Genomic DNA, 6,000 nt, shown 5'->3' with positions numbered 1-6,000 from the left:
CTTAATTATATAGAGCGCTCTACATGTTCTGCGATATAGATACGCTATGAAATTATCCATCGTTCTAATCTCAGTAATCAAAGATCCTCTATAGATGATTTACATCAAGTAAGGATAAATTTATCGTTCCATCCCTTAAGACATTTAGCTTCCTATAAATGATATTTTAGTAAATTAATATAATTACTGAAATAAGAGCTCTTCCATTTATCTCTAGTAAGCCAAGCTTGAAGGAAATCATCATTTCACTTCTATGTGCAGATAGAAGCTATAGATTTCGTATCTATGATTAGCGCTCCCACTCAATTGTACTATCATGTTCCCAAGATGTATGTGTGACCCGAACCGATTGGTAAGTTTTAACGAACAACTCTAAGAATATAAATAACACTCTTGAGATCGAACCTAACCATATCAAGATTAAGATCTTTTGATCTAAGATCAACTAGTAATATTGACTTAGAAAGATACAACGATAAGACTATAATATTCTTACCAAGATCAATATCGGTCCCATTCTAATGCATACTCTATACATCCGATACTAGGATACTTTACCAATGTCCTGGAAAGAACATAACACTTATCCAAGGTGTAAGTAAGCTTTATCGCTGACTATCACATCAGTATAAATCCAGTTCAGTGATGAATCATGGGACATAAACTTTTGAAGCATATAATCACAATTACCTTCCGTTGTGTTGACATCACTGTAATTGTGAATAACTATATGTTATGAATTTAACAGAAATTGTATATTAAACCTTAAACATGAATAATATATGTAAATATAAATGATTTCTAATCTTCTATTGATAACAAATAAGATTAGATTTAAATGAGTTTTATTTGGGACATAAAATCCCAACAACAAAAGCATCCCCCCAAAAAGATAAAGGTAGTTGAGCAAGGCCCATATCAGTGATGTGTTTATATTTTTTCTCAGCCCTACCCTATTGTTGATGTGTGTGAGGGTATGTATGTCTAAAGGTAATGCCTAGATCATAAAGAATTATTTTCAATGGTCTATTCTCTCCCCCTAATCAGCTTGAATGGATTTAATTTTGGTGTTCAACTATCTTTCAACATAGGTATTAAAATATTTGAAAACATTAGTTATTTCAGACTTTGCAGTAAAGGGAAAAATCTAAGAGAACTTTGTAAAATCATTAATGAAGCATATTTAGTACTTGAAACCTTTAGTAGAAGGATAAGAGAAGGGTCCCCAAAGATCTGTGTGCACTATTTTAAATGGACAACTGGTGATATTTTGTGAAGAGTGAAATAAAAATTGATGAAGTTTTCCATATTGACAAGCATGGCAAATAGGCATATCAGTAGAGGCAATTTTCAAAAAATTGAGAATTTTATTAAGAACTTTTTTATTAAGGTGGCAAAGTCTATTGTTCCACAAGGTTACAAGTTGAGAATTTCTTAAAAAAGAATATGGAAAAACATTGTTATTAGAATTATTACAAATGGCAGTAGAAACTGTATGAACTTGGTACAAATAATTCTTCTTTGTGACAGTAGCTGAGGGACTTGAGTGAGAAGAAGCAGGGGCCTGGTGAAGAAGTTGAGGGGTGATTTGATAAAGACCACCTTTAAGAGCACCTTGAAGGAGAGGGATCCTCGATTGATTGTCCTTGACAAAACACAAATCATGAGTGAATTCAACAATGACATTATTGTCACGAGTAAATTTGGAAATGCTTATTAAATTCTTTGTTATGGCTGAAGCATGAAGAATATTTTTAAGATAAAGGGATTTTCTTATAGCTAAAGTACTATTACCAATGTTATCTATAGAAAGAGAAGAACCATTACCTACAACAATCGTTTTTTTTGCCTTTTTAGGAGGTTTGTTGTTGGAGATTGCCACTGTCTTGAGTGACATGAAAAGAGGCAAGCATCATCACCATGAGTTCCAGTTGAAGCAACAAGAGCTTCAGGTTGATTTGGCTTGAGTTAGCATTGTTCTCATAAGGGTCATTGTAAGAAATGTCAAATCTTCTATAACACTTTTGAACTATATGGCATGTGCGACCACAGAGCTGAAAAATTGGACGATTACCATTCGAGTAATCTCTGCCACCACCATTGTTCGGTCTTCCACCATAAGAGCTTCTTCCACGGCCTCAAAAGTTGTTAGATCCACCGTGTCCATTCGGGTTAGGAGGGCCAGATCAATTTTTCTTGAACTGTGCATAGTTGGCCGAAGCTCCATGTATATCATGTTGGGTTTTATGCCCTAAATAAAACTTCATTTCAATGTAATCCATTTTATTCAATATCAATAAAGAAACATAAGTATTTTTCATTCATTTGTATGTTTTGGTTCACCATATCAATTGTTTGTCTATTTGATTTATAAATTCATCCAAACCCTTTTCACATACTTGATCCTGTTTATTGTGTTGTCAACACAGTGGAAAGTAAACATGACTATGTGATTAAAGATTCCTAGATTTATCAGAACACTGGGGTTTTATTGATATGACAATCTACAACAGAGTTTACTTGCATTTGGAGAAATGCTATGTTCTTTCCAGAGCATTGGTTAAAGTAAAGCTTGGGTTGGATGCATGGAGTATGCATCAGAAGGGACCGATATTGAACTTTGACATAGATTTATTAAACTCACCGTAATATCTATTCAAGTCAATATCACCTAGTTGATCCTAGATTAAATGATCTTAATCCTGATATGATTAGGTTCAATCTCAAGAGTGTTATTCGTGTTCTTTGATTTGTTAGTTAAGCCTACTTTTGGGTCAGGGTGATACGTACATTTTGGGAACACGGTAGTGCAATTGAGTGGGAGCGCTAACATAAATATAGAATCTATAGCTTCTATCTGGCAAATAGAAAGTAAAGGATGATTTCCTTCGAGCTTGACCAGACGAAAATAAATGGTGGAGTGCTCATTTCACTTAGCTGAAATATCATTTATACGAGGTTAAGTGTTTTAAGGATAAAATACATTGTAGGGTGTTACGGTAATCTAATCCTTTTACTGTTGGATATATTTTACCAGGATCTAGATTTACTAACAAGTATGTTTCATTAAGATCCTAATATGAATTCTAAAATAATGAAATAAACACATATAAAGTTTAGGAAACCTTACATTGGGTGCAGCGGAATATAATGACTCCTTCCGTTCAGATATCTAGCCCTTGATTCCTTTCTGTAGTAGAGCATTATCAATATCTAAACCTGGATCTCTTTCTCTCCTTCCTTTGATGCTGATTCTCCTTCTTGTTGGATGATTTTCCACAGTCTTAACTAACAAATCAAAGAACACGAATAACACTCTTGAGATTGAACCTAATCATATCAGGATTAAGATCATTTGATCTAGGATCAACAGGTGATATTGAATTGAATAGATATTACGGTAAATTCTAATATATCTAATCAAAGTTCAATATCGGTCCCTTCCGATGTATACTCCATACATCCGATGCTGGTAAACTTTGCCAATGTCCTGGAAAGGACATAACACTTATCCAAGGTGTAAGAATACCTATCGCTGATTATACCATGTCAGTCTAAATCCAGTGTTCTGACAAATCAGGGAATAAACTTTCGAACATATAATTAAGATTATATTCCATTGTGTTGACAACACTATAATCATTAACAAATTGATATGTTCTGGACTTAAATAGAATTCATACATTATGTACATATAATCATGAAATACATCATGTGAACCATGCAACATTAAATGTTATTTCTGATCTATATTAATAAGTAAATCTGATTATATTGAAATGAGTTTTATTTAGGGCATAAAACCCAACATTTACAGTGTAGATCATCTATATAGAGGATCACTGATCAAATTAGGATTATAACAATGGATAACTAATGACGTGTCTATATGGTGGAACATATAGAGCGTTCTGTTGGAATTTATTTTACCAGGATCTTGGATCTACTCACAAGTATGTTGTTTAACACCCTAAATATGAACTTTCTAAAACGATAAAATAAACACATATAAAGTTAAGAAAACCTTACATTGATGCAGCGGAATTAATGTCTCCTTCCACTCAGATCTCTAACCCTTGTATCCTTTCTGTCGCAGAGTATTATCAAAATCTGAGCCCGAATGTCCTTCTTCTTTTAGTTTGATCCTTCACAGTCTTCCAATCTATGATTGAGTTACTGCTTGCTGTGTGTGGGCACTTACTCTTTCACTAGGGTTCGAAATATATGAAGAGAAAAGAGAGAGAGGGATTTCGGCCAATAGAAGAGAATAGGGAAGGCTCAGTTTGCTAAAGAGAGAAATTTCTGTCAGAAGATGTTATAAAAACTTGTAATTTGACTGAGCCATCACTTTCTATTTATAGGCAACTACTAGGTTTATGTTAGGAATTATTTGGCATTAAAATAATGAAAATATTAATTTAAATTTCCACAATTAGTGGCCGGCCATGGTGTGATAATGGGCCCCACTTAATTAAAATAAATAATTAATTTACAACTCAATCTATTTTTCAAGAAAAAAATTCAAAAATATTGCATAAAGAAAATGCAATTTTCGAAATTGATGAATAAAAATAAAAAAATATATTTTGAAAATTATTTAAATTTAAGTTGAAAAATTAAATTTCAACTTAAAAAATAATTTTCTATTTAATTAAGTGTCATGAAAAATAAATATTTAAGTATCATGATAAGAATCAACTAAGATATTTAAATTATTCAATTTAATTAAATGTATTAAATTCAAGAAATAAATAATTAAGTGTAGAGAAGGCTTAATTATTAATTTCTAGTTTAATACTAAGAAAAATATACTTAAATAAAATTGTACCAAAATCAATTATTTAAATAATTAATTTCACAATGTATAATATTTTCCTATTTAAATATTAGAAATAATAAGTAGTCTAGAAATAACTATCTTGAAAATATCTTATTTGACTAAGTATCTTTTCAACAAAAAATTTGAAAAATATTTAATTTAAGTTGTATTGAAAAAATCTAAAACTTAAATAATTTCTAATTTATATTTAATTAAATATCAAAAATTAAGTTGTAACCACTTAATTTGAAAAATATTCCATTTTAAGTTTAAAACTAACTTAAAAAATATCTTAAGAATCTTTAATAACTAATGCGATTCCTCAACTTAATTTAAAATTTAAATAAAATATTCAAATTTAAGTTAGATAAGAAAAATCAGTTGATGCAACTAATTTATAACTTAAATAGGAATATTTAATTAAATAAGTTCCAGAATGAATCTAGTTAGTTAAAATTCTTTATTTAATTAAATACAAGAAAAATACAAATAGTTTGTCTAGAAAGAATATCTAAAACTAAAAGTGTTTTTCTTAAAATTAACTTTAAAATATTAAAATGAAAATAAATTTCATATATTTTAAAAGTTAATTATGTTGCTAATTCAATTTTATTAGGTCAAACTAATATAATTAACCTAGTACAGTTATTCAAATCAGGCAAATGAGCCTTCACAATTGGGGTAGTTCATGTGAGGGGGTGCTGGGTTCAGTATGTCGTACCCACTACTATGGCACCCAACTCTCACACAAGGCCCAAAAGAAAGGAATTTAACCTTAAAATAAATAACTGTTATTAATTGAATAGGTCCAATACTAAATGGACCTAAATAAAATCTATCATGGTGTGACATTTTATTTAGCAACAACCTATATGCATCTATATAATAAAATAAACACATAGGCTCACACAGGTACACACTTGGATGGATCCTATCATGTTGCTAGGTCATACACAGATGAAAGAAGATTGTAAAATTTACCTGTTACAAATTATTAACTTGACCAAGGGAGCCATGAGTTAAAATCAGATCATTGGATCTGTCAACAAGTTAACCATGGCTATTTGCAATCAAGTAATAATAGGTTTTGAAAACTTACACACAAGCTAAAACCACATACTCCTGCAACAAGGTTAGCTGGATAGTTGGAAGTAGGATTTATTTAATTTTAAATAAATAAA

Source organism: Cannabis sativa, chromosome 8, assembly GCF_029168945.1.
Source record: "Cannabis sativa cultivar Pink pepper isolate KNU-18-1 chromosome 8, ASM2916894v1, whole genome shotgun sequence".
In the NCBI taxonomy this organism is placed as follows: domain Eukaryota; kingdom Viridiplantae; phylum Streptophyta; class Magnoliopsida; order Rosales; family Cannabaceae; genus Cannabis; species Cannabis sativa.
This window is presented reverse-complemented; position numbering follows the sequence as displayed.